The sequence below is a fragment of the Pteropus alecto genome, unplaced genomic scaffold, assembly GCF_000325575.1.
Source record: "Pteropus alecto unplaced genomic scaffold, ASM32557v1 scaffold131, whole genome shotgun sequence".
NCBI lineage: Eukaryota > Metazoa > Chordata > Mammalia > Chiroptera > Pteropodidae > Pteropus > Pteropus alecto.
In genome coordinates, this window is record NW_006434709.1 from 25,478,869 (window position 1) to 25,502,499 (window position 23,631).

The window sequence follows — 23,631 nt, forward strand, 5'->3', positions numbered from 1 at the left end:
GGTATAAATGTCAAGTGTTACGGATTATTTTGTGTTGAAAATTTTAGGGAACAAATCTGTATATGGTGACAAGGCCTATTTAATTTAGATTTGCTTAAAGTGGTATTGACTTTTAGATATGAACTCTGTCTTAATGTTCTTTCCTCCCTGCCAAAGTGACAAGTAAATTCTTTTAGTGTAAACTAGTTTGTAAGTTGGGCCTTGCAGATCTGTGTGCACTGGTGTGTCAACTCTATCTACATCGTTGCTGTCAGTATTTTCTTTGACAGTTTACTTGGATATCACCACAGTTAATGGAGTTTGCTTTGGCAGCATTCCCTCTTTCCTTAGCCTTAACGACAGCATTCTTCCCTGTGCTGTCTTTATACTTTTAGAATGTGAAAGAGATTTTTTAGATATAAGAAAATAATATTAGCTTTGAGTGTATTTTTTAATATTGAAATTTCATTTTATATCCAAATCTAATTAAATATTTGATAACTAATTTGCAAAACTGGGCTATGGATTATAATCTACTTTTTAAAGGTTATTGGTTTTTTCAAAAACCTAGCATTTACACCAAATGGATTCAAGTGTTAATAAAACCTGATAAATTTTAATTGAATCACTTTTCTAGCCATCTCACTTTTAACATGCTTTGAACTTGAACAAAATACAGTAGACTTTGCTTTATTAGTAAAAATTTCTTTAATATGAAGCCATTTAGATCTGAGGGAGCGCTCAAAATTCTCTTAGTTTTAATTTATGAATGCGGAAGTTGGAAATGGTGGATATTGCTGCCTTTCCACCCTCCATTCCACCTTCCCCGTTTTGTAGTCAAGGTTTGGTGAGCTTGACTGACTTAATATCATATGTCTAGCCCAGTCACTCTTAATAAGGGAGGTGTACCACTCCCTTGGGGGACATTTTGACAGTTTGTAGAGATGCTTTTCTCAGAGTTTGGAGAATACTACAAATATTTGATGGACAGGGACCAGCAAGAATTGTCCCTTGTGTCTTACATTACTTTCCAGTATCCCATCAGATACTATCTGATCCTAGAACCTGTTTTGTATGTATAAACAAAGTATTTTTATATACAGTACACCTAATTTTCTAGGAATGCAACCACCTTGTAATTCCAGTAAAGATAGTTGTTTTATTTAGAATATTTCCAAGAGCTGTTCACCATTTTGGAAAATTACATCATCAAAGTGGTATTTGAGTTGGCATTACAAGACATCAGGGTCAGTGTTCATTTGTAGCAGTCATTTGTATCTCTTTATGTATTCTGTTGTAGCCACTCCTGAGTAATAAGCATTTTAAGTTTTATTTCTCCTTTATCTTACTGTTAGGATTTTTATTTTGTTTTACTTCAAAATCGTGTGTATGTAGGTAGGTGGGTATTATACCTATCTAGGGATATTATTTCAGCATAATAAAAGGGTATCAGATTGGGCTAGGAATGATTGCTTTAAATGAAGTAATCTGGTTCTGGGTTGTACAGGTAAACATAGGCTGATCCACAGCTGGGGTGCCTAGGATTTGTTGAAGAACGGGTAAGGAGATGCTCCCGCAAAGGGTTGTGGTCTGCTTGTGTGAGGCAGGCCTGGAACTGCTACAGTTACTTCGCTGTCTTGAGAGAAACTAGTTGGTGGAGGAAAAAAAATACACAGAAGAGGGTAGCACTAAAAGCCCCCCTAATTTGAACAGCGTATGGCAACCACTATGAGTATAGGCTAGTGTGATCACCTGATGCTCAGTAGACCCGTCTAGACCCCTGTCTTCAGAGTTCCTTTTTAGTTTGAAATCATAATTGTATATTTTAAGAATTTCCAGTTGCCTGAATCTCACTTTTAACTGGCCATTGTAATATACAAACAACAATCAAATGAAAGAGCATTGAAAATTATTCGACAGGGGGCCCTCCCTATTTTTAAACCGGAAATATATCTTTTTGTCAGTCGTAAGCCTATGACCCATCTTATTTTCTTATAAGTACTACCATAAAGTTTAAACATAGGTGAAATATTTCTGGACACTTCTCTATACTAGAAGTATTCTCTGTAGATTTGTTAATGACTCCATTTATTTTCAAGAACAGAAAGCTTATAGACTCAACTTAAAAATTCTGTGGTGTCACCTAAAACCTTTTCTGTAAATCACATAGAACCGTTAAGTGAGTACAGCAGAAGCGTGAATTAGAGGCAGCTCCTTATCTGGAAGTGTGCACAGCTTTGCTGTGTGTCAGTAATCACATTGGCTAAAGCTGTAGACAGCCCTGAAAGTTTTGCTTTGAGTCGATTTAATCATTTGGTTATTTCTGGTTTTGTTTTTTTCTCCCAGAAGTAAAAATTCAGAGAAATCAAGAGCAATATTACTCCTTTCTGGGGAGTAGTTGTGGTTTATTGAGAGCCTGGAAAATAACCAGTAAATGGCCTGAAAGATTACAGTTGTTACTATAATTTTAGAGTAGCCTATTAGATAACTGAAAATATCAGTGGTATAGTTTCAGGGCTTGAAACTTGATTATAATTTACGATTGTGAAACAAGTTATCAAGATGATTTTTAGATATGATTTAATTTGAAATACTTTTTTCTTAGGACAGAAGGGGAAGCAAAAAGACATGGTAGATAATGCCTGTGTTACACAGTAATTTTTAGCAGTGATTCTCAACAATTAGAAAAGAGGATTTTAGGGGGTGGGATGGGGATGATTTCATGAGTAGGATGTTTCCACTAGTAGAAACTAGAATCGTGGGGAGCTTTTAAAAAATACTCATCCTGAACCATCTGCAGATTTTGACTTTATTGGACTGTGTGTGTATGTGTGTGTTTCTAATGTCAAAGCAAATTGTATTATTCATTAATTTCCATTTAAAGTTTGTGATTTTATGATGTCACAAATCATGAATGTAAAGTAGATGAGATTATTTTTATTATTAACGTAGGGGTGTAAAAGAAAAATGACAGTTTGAACCTCAAAGTCTTAGTTTCTATAAAAGCCATTTTAGAAGTATCACTTGGAACCATTTGGCTTCTTGGACATTTAACTCATTTATTTTCCCAACATCTGTCAAGCACACGAAATGTGCCAGACATCAAGCAGACAGCTTTAAAAAATACACAGATTAATTTGAGCTGGTGAAGGAAACAACAGAAGATTGGCAAAGGCATCTTTCCAGATAGGAGGCAAGACCCTATTTCCTAAATAAGAGGAACTGAAAATTGATTAGTGAATGTTAATCTTTGAGTAATAGGAGCTGAATCTGTTCTGGCTTTTGTGAATTCGACTATAAAATGGGACAATGAGGTCAAGGAGTGATTAGCACCACATGGAGTATGGAGTAAAGCAGGTAGGGTAGTTCTGTTTCACAAATTAATGATGAGAGACCCAGATATTGTGTTCTCAAGTTAACAAGACAAACCTGTAGGGATAGTATGACCTGAAGTTAAACTTGGTTTAGAATCCGGATCTTAATCTTTAAAGTTCTTACAGACAAAAAAGCCTTTTGCATCATTGACTTAATTTGTCCTCCTCAGTGACTGGAAGTATTATTAGCTGTATTAGCCCAAACTGTTAATTGCTCTAGTAAATGGTTAGACAGAAAGCAAAATAGTGGTTGCCAGGGACTGGGGGTGGGGAGAATGGAGAGGAATTTACTAATGGGTACAGGATTTCTTCTTGGGGTAATAAAAATGTTCTGGAACTAGATAGTGGTGATGAATAAAGGAAAGGATCAGGCTACCTGCCAACTTCTTACATCATGAATGCTCTTGTGAGAGTCCTTAGAACTGGAATAGTTCGAGGAGGAGGTAGCTTGGATTAGGGGAATAACTTTCTACCCCAGTTTATGGAAAACTGGTTGAGGTGGTTACTAAGCAAGTGGTTCAGTTCTATGGGATTCCCAAATGACATCTTACTCAGATTCTGAGTAAGGTGGTTGGGGCCAGGATATGGGTCGGGTGGCTATGATGGGGAGGGAGGGATGATACCTTGGGCACACCCAGATACTGGGTTTAGGTATCTTGAAAACATAGACCAGCTTTTCTGGGCTTAAAATATTTGAGGTACTCTGGATCCTAACTCTGAAACTTGGTTGGCGGGGGTGGGAGGAGTGGGAAACTAGTTAGAAATTTGATTTCTATTTTCCCCCTAAAGCTATGTGGCTTTGAGAAAACTTTTGACGTTTGTGGTCACCAGATCTGTGTTATTGGCCATCGAGTGGTGAGAGGGAGTGATCATGGATATTTTAAAAACATCTTAGTGGACTACAGTCATACTATATCAATCAGAAATCCGGCTTTGCTCAGGTATACATATTGCCAGCTCCCAAAGATTCTTGAAAGAAATATTTCTGTGCTGGCAGACGTGTGATTGGATATACTGCAGGAAAGATTTCATTTAATGCACAGTTTGTACGTGTCCCAAGATAATGTTTTTGAGTTAAGAAGGGACAAAATCAGAACTCATATTACATTCTGGTCATTTTGGATGAGTCAAAAATAATTCTTAATAACTGAGGTAGCATTAGAACTAATGAGCTGTGTAACTCTGAGCAAGTCATTTAGGGGAACTTTTAAACCTTAGATTCCTTTTGTATAAAATGAGAAAAATAATATCTGATCTACTTATCTCACAATGAAATATACATAAAAGTACTTTTGGTGATATTCAATACAAACGCCCAGGAGAGACAGGCGCTTGCATTCGAGAGGGCCTCTACACTGCCATGGGATTAACCTTTGGAAAGGAAATGCAGGCTGCCATGACCCAGTCATTGCCGGTCTGGATCCAGGGTCAGCTGATCCATTGTGACTTTTTCAGCAATAAATATGGGTTTTATAGATAAAAAAGATAGCTCAAGTTAAAAAAATTCAGCAAGTTGGTGATTTAAATTATTTTAACCTATCTGGACGGGCTTTTTTTTTTTTTTTTTTAAAGACTTGGCTCACTCACGACATCAATAAAAGCTCTTGTAAATTCTAAAGGCATGCAAAGTTAAATTTATTTTTACTATTAGTTTAAGAGAAGTTAATGATAGAACTTTTCGTATTGAAAATATACAAATTATGTATGTTCGTTATACATAGTAAATGGAGATCTGTGCAACAACCAGGGTGTGGTACATTTAGACCCTTTTATTTTTGATGAATATGGAGTTTAAAAGTCATTTTGGATTTTAACACTATGATGGCCACATCTGTGATTTATTTGACATAATACTCCCTTGGTCAAGAGCCTTCGTCATACTGCTGGGAAATAGAAAACGATGGGAAAACACAATTTAATTACTAATGATCGTTTAGAATATTTTCCAGGAAGTCACTGTTAGTGAAGACTACCTTTCTGACTTCTGGCTAGCGCTGCTTCATTGAAATAGAGTTGGATACTTGTCTGCTCTGTGAAGAGGTACTTTAACAGGAGTTTGAAAGGTGCCAACTAGATTATAGCAAACAACGCCTGCGGTCTTAGTTCTGGCAGTCTGGGTTTGATAGATTTTTTTTTCTCTCCCCCACCCCCAGATGTAACATTTCTAGCTGAAGAGTTCCAATTTTTTTCTTTTTCTTTTTAGTTTATTCTAATAAAGTAGCTTTTCTTTCATAAAAGGCCCAAGATTTCTTCCATCATTTAGTTGTCCCCTTCTAGGGATTGTCAGGTTCTGAGATGTGGCAGGTGGAACCATATGCCAACAATGTACACACTCTAGTTCGTAGGAAGCTAGTTTTCCTTTTGGTTTCTATACCCTTGGAAGAGTGCTGAGAGGGAAGGAATGTAGGATTTGGAGTCAAATCCTAGGTTTATGGCCTCGCTCTGCCCTTTATTAGTTATATGTGTCTGAACAAACCTTTTAAAACGGCCAGAGCCTCGGCTGTTTATTAATATCTCCTTTATCCACCTAACTCTATTGTCACAGCGTGGGCCTTGGATGCTGTTGCAGTGACTGTATTTTTTTTCTCATTTGTGAAAGAGGCCATTAGACTATGAGCTCCGTAATGGCAAGAACCTTTGTATTTTTTCCCTTTCAGCACCTCACCCATAGACTTATGATGTCTCACATGAAATATTTTTCACAGACGAGAACTGGCTCCGTTGGTGCCAAGTTTAACTTCATGACAGAGATGACGGAGCAAGCATGCTTAAAGGGAAGATAACACAAATCTAAAAGGAAGTTATAATACCAAAGGCCACAGAATCAAGATTAAGAGCTATCTTGACTGGCTTTGGACAATCAGATGACATTTAACTGAGAAAAGTTTTCTCATTTAAGTTGAATATTTAACAGTAATAGCTAACATGTGAGCATTTATGTATCTTAGGCATGGTGCTAAATATATGTTATGTAATTCTTACGACAGATAAGGTAGATGCCATTATAAAGATGAGGAAATTTAAAGTAACCTGTGCAAGATTGCTCAGCCATTAAATGGTAGAACAAGGATTCCAACCCCAGAGGCTTCCAAGAGACACACACACTTAACTGCTGTAGCCCTCAGAATAACGCTCCCCCCCACCCCCAAGATTTCCACATCCTAATCCTAGAAACGGAACTTTGTTGGCAAAGGGGACTTTGCAGATCTGAGTAAACTTACTGACCTTTAGATGGAGGAGATCATCCTGGATTGTCTTCAAAAGAGAGATTTTCCTATCTGCAGTGAGAGACAGGAGAAGTTCAAAGCACATAACCTAAACACAAATCACTAAATAGTCTTTGTTTTTCCGGAATGGAATAATATCTAATGCACGTCCAGTGCTTATTGCATGCCGGGCAGGTTCTAAGCATTTTACATACATTAATTTATTTAATCCTTACAACAAACTTATGAAGTAGGTATTTTATTCCTGTTATTAATGGCGAACTGAGGAACGATACTAGTCAGCTTGATGAATGTTGAACACAAGGGTAGTGCCAGGGTTTGAACCAAGGCATTTAGTTCCCAAGGTCATACTCCTAACTATTATTCTACATTGCTTCTAAATAATTTTTTAATGAATTTCTTGATTTTTCTAATTATAAAAATAAGCCACACTTATTACAAAAGGTTCAGTCAAAATAAAAAGGTATAAACAAAAGGAAAGTCATCTACAGTCCACTATCATTTTTGATTGCAGAGTATTCACTGTGAGATAGAATGGTAACTCAATTAATCCCATGCAGACATTTTTGCATATAGCTTTTCAAACATCTAATTATGTGCTCATGATACTTCTTGAACTGGAATTTCTTGGTCAAAAACTATTCAAATTTCAAATTTTGACAGAAATGCCAAATTGTATCCCATACCCCAAGAAAGACTGACCTGTTAAACTTTGTTCATCTGATAGGTTAAAATAAGATCAATATTATTTTAATTTTCACATCTATTGCAATATTTCCATATATTTTAATCATTTTTATTTTTTATTGGGTGTTCATCTTTGATTGGTAAGCATTCTTTAATTTTTAGAGTCATTCTGTCTGACATACATGTTGCTATTTTTTTTACCCGTTTGTCATTATAGGATTATAGAAATAGTGATCTACGATTTCTTATATACCTTTGCAAACTGCCATATATTCTTTTTAAATTGCTAATTATTGAGTGAACCAGACACCCACCTTTCAGCTCACTCCTTCCCTTAGATTCAACTCAGCAACCTCATTGGATGGGATGAAACCCCATCCAATGGGCCACCACTTAGGGTTATTAATTGGTAATTCAAAACTTTGACTTTAGATAAATGTTGTGAACTGCACACTTGTGCAAAGGATAAACATTTTAAATCCACATAGGACAGGAGAAGCTAGTCAACAAACATTGGAAAATGGGAAGCAGAAAGGCAGGTGGTAACTGATCTAGCCTGTAGAAGAAAATGCTAATGGGCATACCAGTTTGTATAGCAGACCTCTGAAAGTTTTAGGAATTGGAGGAATCAGGTACCTCAGATAGCTGGAGAGGAGAGAGGGGCTCATAACGGTGATTCGTTGAAAGACTAAGAATTAAACCACAGATCCCTTTCCATACCCTCACCCCAGCAGAAAAAAGGACATTTATTAAGAAATTCAACTAGAGAAGCATCAGACTCAGGAACAAAGGCAGCAGAAATGTTGAGGCACAGTCTTGAAAATGAAAATTAAGTGAAAATCTACATATGGAAGACAGATGCCTGCAGCCCTCGGTCCTCATTCTGCCCCCTCTTCCTTCTTGAACTAGGCTCTCTGGTCAAAAATGGGATAATTCCTCTCTGGAGAACCTGTCTAGCCCAAAACAAAATTACTACAGATTCTGATATTTGGGGGTTTCTTGTGAAATGGGCACCCTACAGAGAAGGCTACTAGTGAACTATCCTTGCCCATGCATGCAGAGCTTCTGATTGGCTTTTCTGTGTCTCTCTCTTGAATATGAATGGACTGCTAAAAAAAAATCATCCCTTTAACATGAAGGGTAAAGACCCAAATAAACGGAAAAAAACCTAGAGAAAATACTGTTCAGAGAGCAGAAGAAAATTAAAAAGAAAACCTTTTACATTCTTAGATAAGATTTTGCATGAATAAAACAAGTGTAGAGTGCTTTTAAACAAAGAACAGAGGACCATAAATAACTTAAGAAATTAATAAAAGTCAAAATTAAAAAGTCGATTATTAACAATCGAAAACTGAAAAATTTAAGATACCACTTACGATAGCATAAAAATACGAACATTTAGGGAATAAACCTCGCAAAAGATGTGCAAGACCTGTATACCGAAAACTATAAATATTGCTGAGAGAAACTTAAGACCTAAATTGAGAGAGATCTTGTTCATTGGTCAGAAAAGTCGATAAAGTTAAAATGTAAATTCTCCCCAAATTTGTCTGTAGATTTAATGCAATCCCTATTAAAATCCCAGCGGGCTATTTTTAAAGATTGAAATTTATAACCTGATTCTAAAACTTTATATGCAATGTAAAGGACTCAGAATAGCCAAAACTTGTCTTAGAGAATTGAAAGGCAAGTCATGGATTAGGAGAAGATATGTGTAATATTCTGTGTATATTTGATTAAGAATTGTATCTAGAAAATAAGAACTCTCAAAACTCAATAAGAAAACAGCTCTATTAAAATTTGACAAAAAAGATTAATATATACATTTCACCAAAGAAGTTATATGAGTAATTAATAAGCACAAGCAAAGATGCTTAACATCATTAGTCATTAGGGAAATGCAAATTAAAACTATAGTGAGATACCACTCCAAACCTATCAGAATGGCTATAATTAAGAAGACTAACCATACTAAATGTTGGTGAGGATGTGGAGGAACTAGAGTTCTCATATACTTCTGGTGGAAATGTAAAATGATACAACATTTTGCAAAAACAATTTGACAATTTCCTAAAAATTAAACCATACACCTGCTGTATAATCTGGCCATTTACTCCTAGAAAAAAGAAAGTATATTTCCATCCAATGACTTGTACACAAATGTTCATAGTAGCTTTATGTGTAATATCTCCACATTGGAAACAACTAAATATTCATCAACGAGTGAATGAATAAACAAATGGTGGCATCTCCATACACAGTGTCATTTCTGCCATGCCACAGTCCTGCCCAGGTTCAAGGGAAGGGAACACAGACCCCCACCTATCATTGGCAGGAGTTCAAAGCCATCATGTAAGAAGAGCATGAGGGATGACAGATATTGTTGAACGGAACACAAGGAATCATTGTCCCATAGCTTAGTGCAGTGCCCCTGTTTCTTGAGAGTTCATTAACTACAACAACTCTGTCTCTGATTAATAAACACTCTTTTCTGAGAGGCAACAGAGTGTGTTCTATTATAAACCAAGTCCTCTTCAAGAACCGCCTGAGTTCAATGAAATGCAGTACAGGATTGTGGCTTGTGGGTCAGATGTAAAAATTGTAGTCGGCTTAGGTCAACACTTAATCATGGTAACTATGTTCAGTGGAATATTTCTGGTTGCATGTCTGTGCAGTGTGGCTACACTTTAGGGCACTGTTTAGTTCTACAACCACTAGGCTTTTCTGGAAGGTGCTCACTCCCTTGATGGAGATATTGCAAAAAGACTCTAGAAACTGGGCCCTAGTGGCTATTGAACTTAGCTCCTTAATTTGAAAATAGTAAAGGAAAAGAAAGAAACATTTAACATGCCTTTCCAATAGGAACTGTTTTTTAATGCTAAATAAATGTCCTCAGATGATGAGAAAAATTTCTATTTTATGAAAAAATATCTGCCAATAATATAGTAGGATTGATAGAATTAGCAAAATTCGGCAATACCTTCAAGTCAGGTGGAAATTATCATTGGTCTTAAAAGCATTATGTGTGTGGTTGATGAGAGCCAAAGTGGTACATGCAGATTGCTTGCTAGTTGCAAGGGGAAACATATAACTGTCCCGTCACAGGATCAGAAAAGAAAGTCATCACCTTCATCCAGAAGTCGATCTTAGCTTCACTAATGGCAGGTCAACTAGATGGTACATGTCTCCTGATGTGATACAGAGATGAGGTCCACAACATTACCTATGATGTATAACCAAACTAGACTATCAAACTTTAGTCGAATTTCGAGTTGATAAGTAATACAGAAAATGGGGGAACAGAAGTCTTCAGAAAAATCCCAAAGATGGCACAGCTTATAGCGTATTTGGTCTTGTCTATTTAATAAGTCAGTGTTATAAAAAGAGAGAGAATAACTGTATTTGGTTTAGAAAACTATTATAATGCAATGTGCGGATTGATTAAAATAGATGTATAAGATGTTTTAGGGATGACAGGGAATCTGAATAAGGATCGGTACACAGAAAAGTAGGAATTACTAAATAAAAGATCCAGGTTATAAAATAGCATGTACTACTATTAAAATGTACAGTTGAAACTTACTGGATTTCGTTAACCAATGGCACCATAAAAAAATTAATAATACAAAATTAAAAAAAATAGCATGTACGGTATGGTCTGATTTTGGCACAAAAATACAGAAATATATTTATGCAAATTGTTTGTCTAAACTGGAACACTTATGAGAGTAAAGGGGGACACCATTGCTATTTATGCCAGGACAATAGGTATAAACTGAGTCTTGCAGGAGAGCCAGGAGGGATGATCATACTACAAGTCCTGTTACCTACCACACTTCGGGGTGCAGCAGAATTGCCTGGGGGTGGGCGGCTGGGGCATGTAAAATTAGGATTCCTGGGCCCCATTCTCAGAGATTGACTCAGTAGGTCAGAGATGGGCCCAAGGATCGGCTTTTCTTGTAAGTGACCAGGTGATTCTGATGCTGGGCCTGGTGGAGGAATGGGCTTGGCCCAGAGCAGCTTTTGTTAACATCATCCCTAAGCAGGGGTTCGCTATTCTTTGTGGAAATGTTTAACTGAATTTTGTGGTTTTTGTTTTTCTTCTTAAGTTAACCGCTCAGCAATTCTTCTGTTGCCCATTAGAGGAGACAGTAAAGCATAGTGGTTAAGTGAATGGCCTGATAGAACTGTTTTGAGTACCGGCTTTAGCACTTATTAGCTGTGTGACAGTGGGTATGCTTCTTAGCGTTTCTAAATGTATTGGTAAATAGGAGTATTGGTAGAGTTGTTATGAGGATTAAATGAGAAAACATTTAAAACATACATAAGTCTCATAAAGAATAGTTGACTATTATTATGATCACCATTACTGTTACTCAACAGGCAGTAATAGCGCTACCCCTGGAAATGCTAGATGTGTGTCACCTGCCTTTCAGATATAGGGCAGCTCTTGGAAAGCCAAATGAACATCTGTTCCCTGACCCTCAGCGATAATTCATAAATGCCTGGTGAACAGCTTTTTACCGCACATCTGTTCTCTGACAGCCCCTTAGAAGCTGGTGGAGTAGTTGCCTGAGCTGGGCATGGGAGACCCACACAGCATAGCTGCTTCCATATTTTGCTCTGAAATCTCGGGTCGGGTTACCGTGGGATGGAAAGCTGAGGATGGTGACTAGAAGGAGATTCTCCAGTCTTTTGAACTCAACTTGTCCTTTCTGGTTGGTTACACTTTTGTTTCCTTTCCAGCATAAGTCTAAGGAGGCGAGATTTTCCTGGCAACATGAGTATTATTACCTAATAAGGAAAGATAGTTTCCTTTTAAAGGTTCCTGCTGTTTTCTTAGCAGATGGAAACTTCTGTGCTCTGCGGAAGCTGTATGCTGTTATTGTCCTTGGTTTTTTTTTTTGCTTTCCATCTGAGACAGGAAACAAAAGCATCAATAGGAAACAACTGGTAGTTTTGTCTCTATTTGTACTCAACTGGGAGGTGGTTTGGTTTTTATTTTTTTGCTTTGTTTTCTTTGTCTTGTGCTTCTGTAATATTATCACGTATATATTTTTTGAGGAGTCGAGATGCACCATTTGACACATGGTCTGATAAAACATTTGCAATAGGGACTGTCCTAAAAACTCAGGGGCTTCCGTTTTCTGTGTGTGCTACTTTCCAGAGGGGTCTGAGCAGCTCTGTCCAAATACATGTAAGGGGTTAGAAGGGGTGCCCCACATATGTCCAATTTCACTCCATCCAGGGTTGAGGGGCAATTTTACCCTGAAGCTAAAGGAAATTAAGTTTCAGCATGCCTCACTTGCCAGGGCCCGGTCTTTTCTAAGGCACTAGGAAAGGACTTTAGGTGTTTAGATGTTTTTGTATAAATAGCAAAAATAAGATATCTGTATTGTTTTCCATGAAAGATGATCTCTAAACTTTTATAAACTGTAGGCTTCTTAAATCTGATCCGCTTCTGACAAGAATTTCCTCCCTGTCCACGCCTAGTGGATTTTCACCTTCACATAACCAGATAGTGAGCAGCCTCAACTCCGGGCGAGGGCGCTCTGGAATGCCGGGGATCAGGTGGGAATGCAAAGAAAGAGAGCATTCGCCGCCCAGTTAGCTGCTGGATGCAGAGATGACTGCATTCTAGAAAAAGTAGATTCCTCGGGCGGGGGGATAAACAAGTTTTAGACTCTGGGTCTGGTGGAAAGAGTTCCTTCTTCAGAGAGTTGGTTAGCAACAAGTGGCACTAATTAGTTACCGGTTTCAAACCTTTTGAGAAAAATCGATGATTCACTTTTAAATTCTCAGGTAAAAATACCACAGCTTACGTGCCGTGCGCCAACCACCCCCACGCCCGCGAGAGGCTGCGGGGAGAACCAGGGCAGGGCGGTTCTTGCCCCGTCTGCTCTCCGAAGTAGCCATGTGACTTTGGCCAAGTTATCAATCTCTCTAAGCCTCACTTTGTTCATCTTTAAAACAGAGGTGTTGGATTAGGCAGCCTTGCTCTGAAATTTGAATAATTTTATGCTACGGAGGTAGAATTTAAATGATTTCTGTAGTGATAAAAAGGTATTTCCATGGGATAATACAATGCACGTGTTGAGAGGGAGACTGACATATGGAGAAAAATTGGACCATATGGGATTAGAAAATTAAGAATGATCTTCTCCTGCTCAGGAAATGTGCCAAATGCGAGCCTCAAATCCCAAGAACTGTCTTCCTTTTAGCAAACGAGTTGAAGACATTATGAGCATTTCCAAAATTAAAAGAATATTCACGTCATGTCAAATGTGTGACTAGTGTAGGCAGTGATGTGCTAGGTTCTAGGAAATTTGTGTTTAAGATGTGTTCTTTGTTATTTAGGAGACAACAACTAAAACAAGACTAGCCCAGATAAAACAATTAGCAAACAAAGCTAATAAAATATAACCATAACCCATGACTAACGATGGCCTGATTTAGAAAATTACAGTGCATTCATTTTATGGCATACTATGCAATTATCAAAGCAAATGAGCCACATTTATATGTATTGAGTTGGAAAGGTGTAGAAGACATTTTGTTGAGTGAAAATAAGCAAGATGGTAGAATAATATGAAGAGCACGATTATGTTTTTCTCAAAAGGAAAAACAAGATTCTAAATCGGTAATTCTATGTTCGTATAAGTGTGGAAGAAGTATGGAATGATACACATCAACATGCTAATACCAGTTACTTTAAGAGGATGGAGTCAGACAGAGGAGGAAGAGAGGATTTAAAAAATCTTTCTGTAATTCAATCGATTTAAATTGTTACAATGAGTGTGTAATGTAATTTTTAAGTGCTTTTGTAAAACAAACAAACAAGCATAACTTTTGTTTCTTCAAGCCTCACTAGTCTGTGGATGAACATCCGGATCATATAATGGTTACATCTTTCATTCTGTAGTATTCCCCTGCTCTGAAACATACCCAGTGATTTGAGAGCCAGCTTGCTCCTGCTGTGGGTGGTGCCTTAGCATCACACTGAAGCGGATGCCCACCCTGAGGGGGGCGGCTGTCTGTGCTCAGTCCTCTGCCAGGGCTACGAGATGGTGGGTGCGTGTTCCCTCAGATTCTCCAAGTCCTAGTAGCACCTTAGTTCTGCTCTGCCAGGGCTACGAGATGGTGCATGTTCTCTCAGATTCTCCAAGTCCTAGTAGCACCTTAGTTCTTCAGGAAAGAGGAATGCCTTTCTGTCCCCTCCCCCATCACACTTTGCTGGGATGGGGGGCGGTTTCATCCCAATGGGCCTGCGTGGGCGTCCTCATGCACACGACTCTTCTAGGCTGGTCCTACTCTTCTCTAGACGAGTTCAGCCTCGCGGGCATGTGCACGCACAATGGGTGTTAAATTGTACATCAGAGGCAGAAATTGAGCGAAGAGTAAGACCTAGGCTGCAAACGGCTGTGGGGAGGGATGGAGGCAGGGGACGTGTAATGTGCGAACCATAATGCCAGCAATATCAAGAAAGCAGAATGAGAATGAGAAAGAGAAAAGCGGCTGGTGTAGCACTGTTGACTAGTCTGTGGTACACGACCGTTGAACATACATAATCTCTCAGAACATCCATATCAGACAAGACCACTCTGTAATCATGTCTGACCATAATCAAAGATAAGAAATTGTCCAGATCACAGAAATGACCACCATACATTCCCTTATCCTGGGAAATATGAGTAAATGAGTAACTGCTGCTGTTTCTAGAGCTGTAGGCTTGCTTCGTTCCTCCTGCCTTCTAGATAAGGTACCAATGATAAAGTCATCCTGCTTCCTGACAATATTCAATTCTGAGCAAAACCCCACTTCTGGGAATCTTTCCCAGAATTACTGAGCACAAGCTCAAATCCTATCATAAGCCTTTTTTTTTTTTTTTTTAAACACTCTCTTACTGAAGGTGTATAGTCTCCCTTGTTGCAACACGTCAGTGAACCCACAGCTGACTCCAGGTGTGTTCCTGGTGGTTTTTGGTGGCCAGTGTAGTGGCATGGAAGGCAGAGGCCCAGGAGTTTCACCTTGCCAGTCACTTTCCTAGGCGTGAGAAGGTCATTTACATCCTGTACCTTCACTTCAGTACTTGATGGTAGGCAAGTATTTCTTCATCGCCAGAATGAGCAAGATGTGTGAGGGCCTTTCAGAAAACGATCTTACCTGTGGCAGAGTATTTCTTTGGAAAGTCCCGAAGGGTGAAGGCTTGTTGGTGAGGTGGGGACAAAGAGCAAATGTTTGAATTACAGGATGTCTTACCAATCTATATTCTACCTTGACAGGCAATTGGTGTTGAGAAAAGAATTGGGTTTTAGGATCCATCCTAGCTCTACTGCTTACCAGGTCTATGACTTGGAGCAAGTATCTTAAGCTCTCTGAGCTGCAGAGCTTGCATCTGAGGAATGCAGAGAATGTCACTTATCTCGCAGGCTTGCACAGAGCTTGTCAGTCACCAGCACTTGCTGGTACGTTGGGGAGTGGGTGCTCACCAAATGTGCTCTCTTTCCTTCCCAGTAGGCAACAGGCGACCACTGTAGAGTCCTAAAAGAAGTGGCCCGAGGATAGAGGGCAGATAGACTTGATGGCGGTGTGCAAGACGACTTAAGTGAGAAGAGCATAGGCAGACCTGGGAGATGCTGGGACACTCCAGCCAGTATTGTTACCAGACTCGAAGGTTTCGCCACTTGGGGTGTTCTATTCAAGAACAAGGTGTGATTGTGGTTAGGGAGTTTTGTTTACTTGGAGCAGGTAAAGGAGACAAGATTTACATCCAAAGCTCTGTCTCATGAAAGGGAGGCTTAGCCATTACTTATATGTACTATTTGGTTGTTATATGTTGATTTCTTCTTTGCAGTTAGCTAAACGTATCCAGTTGAATTCTGGTCAAGCTCCTCCGGCTACAGCTGCATCTGCAAAATACTGCGCTACATTTTAGCATTTAGCAAGAACAGTATTTAGTAAGAACCGCCAGTCCTTGAGACTCTCTAACAGTGTGGTACTCAACGACCACTGCAGAGAGAGTGGCTCACATCCTCACAAGCAACACAGTTTGCTCAGCTGGACAGGGGCAAAGAATGAGCAACAGAAGCGTGCCACATAGCATGTCCCATACAGCAAGCCTTAGTGGGATAGGGTAGAAGGAAGAAATGCTAACAATAGGGATACTACTAGAAAGACTGCCAAACTCTGGGCTGGTGGGGACAGCAGGAGAAACAGACCCCGTCAGAGTAAAGCAGTCAGCAAAGGGCTGCCTGTTTCTAACAAGTCAGTCCATGGACCATAACATCTTCCACCTGACGCTTGTCATCAGGGCTTATGGGGTAGAGATGAAATAGAACTGGCCATGTGTTGATGACTGAAACTAGGTGATAAGTCTGTGGGGGTTTATTATGCTATTTTCTCTACTGTTGTAAACATTTGAAAATTTCCACGTAAAAAGTTAACAAAACCCTCAGAGTTATGACTTTCTCTTGTTCGAATGAAAGATTTTTTAAAAATTAATAATTCATAGAATTGCATACTGAAATATAAAATGTAGCTAACATTATTGGTGCTCACCATGTGCTAGGCATATGTATAATACATACATATAATTGTATATATTATGTACATATGTAATTATGTTACATATAATTATATGAAGTATAGATAGACATACTTTTATATGTATACATAATTTCATATGTACATATATTAAACACACACACATAGTGTATCAGTTCACTTAATTCTCGTCAATAATCTCATGAAGCAAATTCTACGTGAATTATCTGCATTTGCAGATGAGGCAGTGAAATGATGTGGAGGTTCAATAACATGCACAAGGTCATTAAGCAAGATTCGAACGCAGACTCCAGAACCCATGCTCCTTTTTAAACAGCATCGTCCTATTTCTGCCTGTATCCATGCTATCCTGTACTATTTATTACATTGTCACCGATAACTTCGTTTATCACAGTTTATTTTTTATTTTTAAATTTATTTTGAGTGGTGGATGGGGTGGAAAGATCTTTTAACAAGACTGTGCAGTAATTCTTCGGAAGTTGCCTGTCTCCTTTGGCCCCAAGTCCCGGGCTGCTGCGGCTGAGCCCTTGGAGGGAGGTGGGGCGAGTTGGCACAGGAGGCCAGTTATCCTGGGTCCTCCGTCCCCGGAACGCGAGGCCCCGCCCGCCCCGGAGCGGCGCGCTGGCAGTCGCGGGGCGCCACCTAGTGGCCAGAAGCCTCAGGCCAGGGAGACGTCAGGTCCCAATCAACGCTGCACTTGTATGTACCCAGGGGCCACTGTCACAGTTGTAGTCTAAACGTGGACATCAGCCCTTCCCTCCTGTATTGTTTTTTTCTTGGTTTTGCTAAGCCCAAGCGGCTTTGTCAGCATGGGAGTTGGCTCCAACGTAGCTAACCCGACACAGGTTCCAACCCAACTCACTCACTAGCTCAGAGACCTACGCACCCACGACTCTGGTCAACCATCTCTCTAAAAGATGCGTGGTCCATTAGCCGACAATTAGTTAAAAGGACATCCTGGATAACAGGCCTGGAAACCGAGAAACAGTTGAAGTAACTAAAGATGTTTGATTTAGAATAAAGAAGATATATACAGACCAATCTCTCTTCAACCTATTTCTCATTTGCCCCAAGAATACTCACCAGCGGAACTTGTGGTTGCAGCGTTTACACTGAGATGACTCGTGGATTACAGTCCTAACCTTACCCTCAAAGTTTGCCATGAAATATTTCTCATTGCTCTAGTATATTGATAGTCTTTGGAAACAAATGACATCATTCTATTTATAACATTGTTTTTAGTTGTGGTATTTCCATTTACAAAATAGACTAGTTCTGGATTGCTGAAAATGTCAAATCCTAGAAAATGTAGCATTCCTACGTGTGATGTTAACATCTTTCTCAAACAGTTGTTAGCCGAAGATTCATTTGATGAATCCGATTTATGTATACATTTCTGTTACATTAGGATTAGAGACAAGTTCTGTTTAGAAATAACGCCAAGAACAGTTTTTATATTTTATTTTCATGTTGAAAACCAGTCAGATTTGCTTCAGCCTCAAAGAGCATATTTATGTAAAACTAAATTAACACTAGCAGTGAACTGCACTTTTTTTTCTAAATGGGAACTGGATTAAATACTGAGAATGTCTGTGGAAGAGAAGATATTTATCCTGTGTAGGATTAGAGGACAAAATTGGGACCAAGGAATAAGTTACTAGGAAGCAGATTTTTGCCCCAATATTAAAACTAGCCCCCTGGAGGTATTCAAGAGGGCACTGCTGACCACAAGGCAGTGGCCTGGGAAGCAGCGTCCTGGCTGGGAGTCCACCCCTCCTTGCGGCCCCTTGTCACAAGCTTTCAGGCACAATCCTATTTTCAATATTCTGCCTGCGATGATAACTATAAACAATCACATGTCCCGGAAACTCTGTTACACCCACACTTACTCCCCACCCCCTTAAAAGTCCTCTTGCTTTTGAAAACAGAATAAGGACTTTTTGTCTAATATATCCTCGTGCTTTGTAAAATGTGGAGAAGGTGCTAGTGTTTGATCCAACTCCGAAGGTTTCTACAAATCATTTATCAGATGAGCTGAACTAATTGCTTTAGATTACCTAGTAAGTAGTGGCAGAATGGGAGCTAGAGCTGAGGAAATTCTGGCACAGAAGAGTTCTGGCTTCCTGTGATGAGATTCAAGAATCACCCTGGTTTGAATCGAGCTCCCCCTGTTTAGCTCCGCCTGCTCCATTCTGCAGGTCTTCCCCTCAGCCTCCTCCCTTCGACGTCTGCATAGTGACTGCTTTTACCTGTTAGTTCCATTGCCCCTGGTACAATAGGAGATGAGACAGAGTTCACTTCTGGATTGAGCTGGTGTTTTTCCGGAGATGAGGTCTTATCTGTGTATAGCCACCTTTGGCAGGGATAGGCTCTGGTGTCACCTAATATCCCCATGCTAGCTGTGTATTACTCTGAATCTCCAGGCAGCTAATAAGGTACCCCCTGTGGGCATTTGCTAGTATTTGGTTTTTGCTTCTCTTTTTCTCCCATGTGAAATCTCAAGATTCCATCATCCAGGGAGACAGGTTCACCTTGTAGCTCCTCCCCCAAGCTCAGCTTCCGGAGATCAAGCTTCAGAGTGTGTCTTCCCACATATGGCTCTCTTTTAAACTTATTGTGTTTATTTGAGTACCTAGATACCATGGTGACAGGTGCCATAGAAATAGAAAGAAAGAGCGGGGAGGTAGAAAAGAGAAAGGGAGGACCCAAAACACCAGGGGGCTGATGCAGTGTTTTTGTGATACCGATGTTTATTCTGAGCTGGCAGTATTGTTTATCATGTGCTCCATGCACAGCCTCTCTCTCCTGGGAACGTATGTTCTGTCTGCTTCCTTGGGCACGTACAATCTCTAGGTCTCCAGAGGAGGAGAAATGCTGCATTCAGCGTATAAAGATACACATTATCCTCACTACTTCTAACATTTGCGTGTCACTTGCTATTTTTCAATGCACGTTCACACACACAGTACTTCCCTTCTTAGATCCTATGTCAGGGATAGTATTCACCCCCTTTTTTGATGAATTTGAGGTTCAGAGGCTAACTTGTCCAAACTCTCATGGCAAGTGAGTGGTCAGAGCTAAGCTCCGCTGTTTCCTTGTGGGGCCTTCTACTGCTAACATCGGGCTGTCCAGTGGTGTGAACTCAGGGCAGGCTGGGTGGACACCCGGTGCCTTTTGGGTAGTGTCATCAGGCTAGAATGAGTGATCCTAGTCATAGAGAAATAGCGCTTCTGCTTGAAGCACACAGAAAAATGCGATTGGCTGCAGAAGACCTTTTGCTAATTTTGTGTCTTGAGACAAAGGAAAACGTAAGCCATAAGTGTATTCTGCTTCATTTCACACAGCTTCTGGCCAGTACGAGTGAACTTCGGTGTTCTCAGCTTAATTGGCCTGTGCTAACGTAACACTGGTCCTGAGACCCGCCACACAGCTGTCTTCATTCTTCCTCAAAGCAGACTGAGCCAAATGCGACATGAAATAGAGTCCTGGGCATGGTTAGGCATGTTCTGAACTCATTCCTATGACGCCTTTCATGTATGTCTGTGTAAGTAAAGGGTGCCCCCTACAAGTCCTGCAGCTTCTTGTGTCTGGGCCTTCGTCTGTGCTAGGCCCACCATCTAGAATGCTCTCTGCTTTCTCTTCCTCTCACCTGACCATTAGTCTCTACTTTGCCAAATCTGACTTGTTCTTGGAGGCACAGTTCACATGTTCTCTCCACCCCTAAAAAATGTTTTCCTGATTCCTTATTATCGAAAGTGATTTTTCTCGCCTCTGTCTGTGACGCTGCTAGTTTGAGCTAAGGTCTTTGGTGAGGATCAAAGGTTTCTCAATTCTGGGAACCTCAGTAAGTCCCCAGAAATTGGGGTTAGTCAGGCTCCTCGCCCCTTATAAAGGGGACTCAGAACTGACCCCATAACCACCCATCCAAGCTATCCTGTTATTCCTCTTCCATCAGTGGATATAAGAGGATTAAAAGGGTGGAGGGTGGACTGGTTTTGGGGAAAGAAGTTTTTCACTTCACTTCTTGAAGCCAACGAAGAGAGTGGGGATCTAAGAGAATCATTAAAAAAAAAAAAAAGAAAAGAAAAGAAAAACCAAAAAACAGAGGTGTTTGCGGAAAGGGGACATTGTGCTTCCAGGAGGTTGCTTGTTCCAAGGACTTGTTTATCTACCCTTGGGGTGTGGAGCAGGGGGAAGAGGATGGAAGGGAGATGGTGGGGAAGGGACCCTGTGGGGCAGAGAGGGCCCAGGAAAATTGCCTTGAGTTCTTGGCTCCTGAGTGATGTGGAAGATGATGTGCAACTTCAGGTCAGGAGACACCTGCCCTTTACCTCTCCCTTTTCTTGGCTCTAGAGAGGGGACAGGGCCACGGGTAAAGACAGGATCAAGTCTAAACTAGTGCCACAGACAGATTCAGCCTGCACAATGGAAAGAGAGGTGATGAAACTTGGAGTTTTAGAATGAACAGGGCTGCAGAGCTACAGAATATGGCAAATAAGTGGTTAAGGAGCCCTCTTTTAGAAAAAGAGGGGCAGGCCAACTTGGACTACTTGTGGTGCACTTTAAGACCAAAAATCATGTTTTTATCCCCTAACTAACTGAGGTTGTTCAATAAACTGTTTAGAATTATTTTTGCGCCTGGCTTATCTCTCTTTTAAAAAATTGTGATAAAAGACACATAACAAAATTTACTATCTTAAACATTTCTCAGTGTTAAGCATATTCACACTGTTGTGCAACCAATCTCTAATACTTTTTCATCTTGCAAAACCGAAATTCTGTCCTCATTAAGCAATTCCCCACTCCCCCTCCTCCCAGCCCTTAGTAACAACCGTGTACTTTTGGTTTTTATGAATTGACTTCTCTGGATATCTCACACAAGTGGAATCATACCAGCTTGTTTGATTTGCTTATTTCATTTAACATGATACCCTCAAGGTTCATTCATGTCGTAGCATGTGTCAGAATTTTTCTTTTTTAAGGCTGAATAATATTCCATTGTATGTATACATAAATTTGATTTATTTATTCACCTGTTGATGGACAATTGAGTTGCTTCCTCATCCTGGTTATTGTGAATAGTACTGTTATAAATATGTGTATGTGGATATCTCTTTGAGACCTGGCTTTAAGTTCTTTTGGATATATAGCTGGAACTGAAAATGCGGGATTGTCTTCATCCATTTGGGCTGCTATAATGGAATACCACAGCCTGGTGGCTTATAAACAACAGAAATTTATTTCTTACAGTTCTAGAGGCTGGAAAGTCCAAGATCAAGACTCCAGCAGATCCGTCATCTGGTGAGATCTGCTTCCTGGTTCATAAAAACGCTTTTTGCTGTCCTCGCACGGCAGAATGGGAGAGGCAGCTTTCTGGGCTGTCTCCTTTATCAGGAGACCAGTCTCATTCATTCACCTAATCACCTTCCAGAGGCCCCAGTTCCAAATGCCATCATTTTGGGAGTTAGGATTTCAACATGTAAATATTGGGGGTGGGGGAGACAAACATTCAGTCTCTGGCATGGATCATATAGGAATTCTTTTTTAAAAAAAATGATTTTTTATTTCTTCATTATAGTTGACATACAATATTGTATTAATTTCAGATGTACAACATAATGATTATGAAGTGATCACCCCAGTAAATCTAGTACCCATCTGATAACATATGTAGTTATTACAATATTATTGACTATATTCTCTATGCTATACTTTACATCTCCACGACTTTTTAAAAAAACATTATTTTTATTTTATAATTACAATTGGCATATGATAGTATATTAGTTTTAGTTGTACAACATAGCGATTAGACATTTATGTAACTTACAAAGTGATCACACCAATAAATCTAGTACACATCTGACACGGTACATAGTTATTACGATATTATTGACTATATTCCCTATGCTGTACTTTACAACCCCATATCTATTTTGTAGCTACCAATTTATATTTCTTAATCTCTTCCTTTTTTTCACCTGCTCCTCCTAACTCCCTTCCCATCTGGCAAAATGTTCTCTGTTTCTATGAGTTTGAGTTTCTGTTGTGTTTGTTTGTTTATTTTGTTCTTTAGATTCCACATGTAAGTTAAATCATATGGTATTTGTCTTTATCTGATTTACTCCACTTGGCGCAATATCCTCTAGGTTCATCCATGTTGTTGCAAGTGTAAAGATTCTTCTACTTACTTATTTACTTTTTTCATTTTTGTGGCTGAGTAATATTCCGTCGTATATATGTACCACCTCTTCTTTATCCATTCATCCATTGATGGACACCCAGGTTACCTCCATATCCTGGCTAGTGTAAATAATGCTGCAATGAACACATGAATGTACATGTCTCTTCAAAGTAGTATCTGGGGTTTCTTCAGATAAATACCCAGAAGTGGGATTACTGGGTCCTTCTTTGTCTCTTGTTATAGCCTTTGTTTTAAAGTCTATTTTGTCTGGTGTAGTATTGCTATCCCACCCAGCTTTTTTGTTTGTTTGTTTCCATTTTCATGAAACAGCTTTTTCTATCCCTTTACTTTCAGTCCGTGTGTGCATTTTGAACTGAAGGGAGTCTCTTGTAGGCAGTGTATGTGAGGATCTTGTTTAGTTATCTATTCAATCACCCTATCTTTTGATTAGACCATTTAATTCATTTACATTTGAAGTAATTGTTGCTAGATATATAGTTATTGCCATTTTATCATTCATATTTTTAATCTTTCTTTTCTTTCTTTTTCTTCTTAAAGAAGTCCCTTTAATATTTCTTGTAATACAGGCTTGGTGATGAAGAACTCCCTTAGCTAT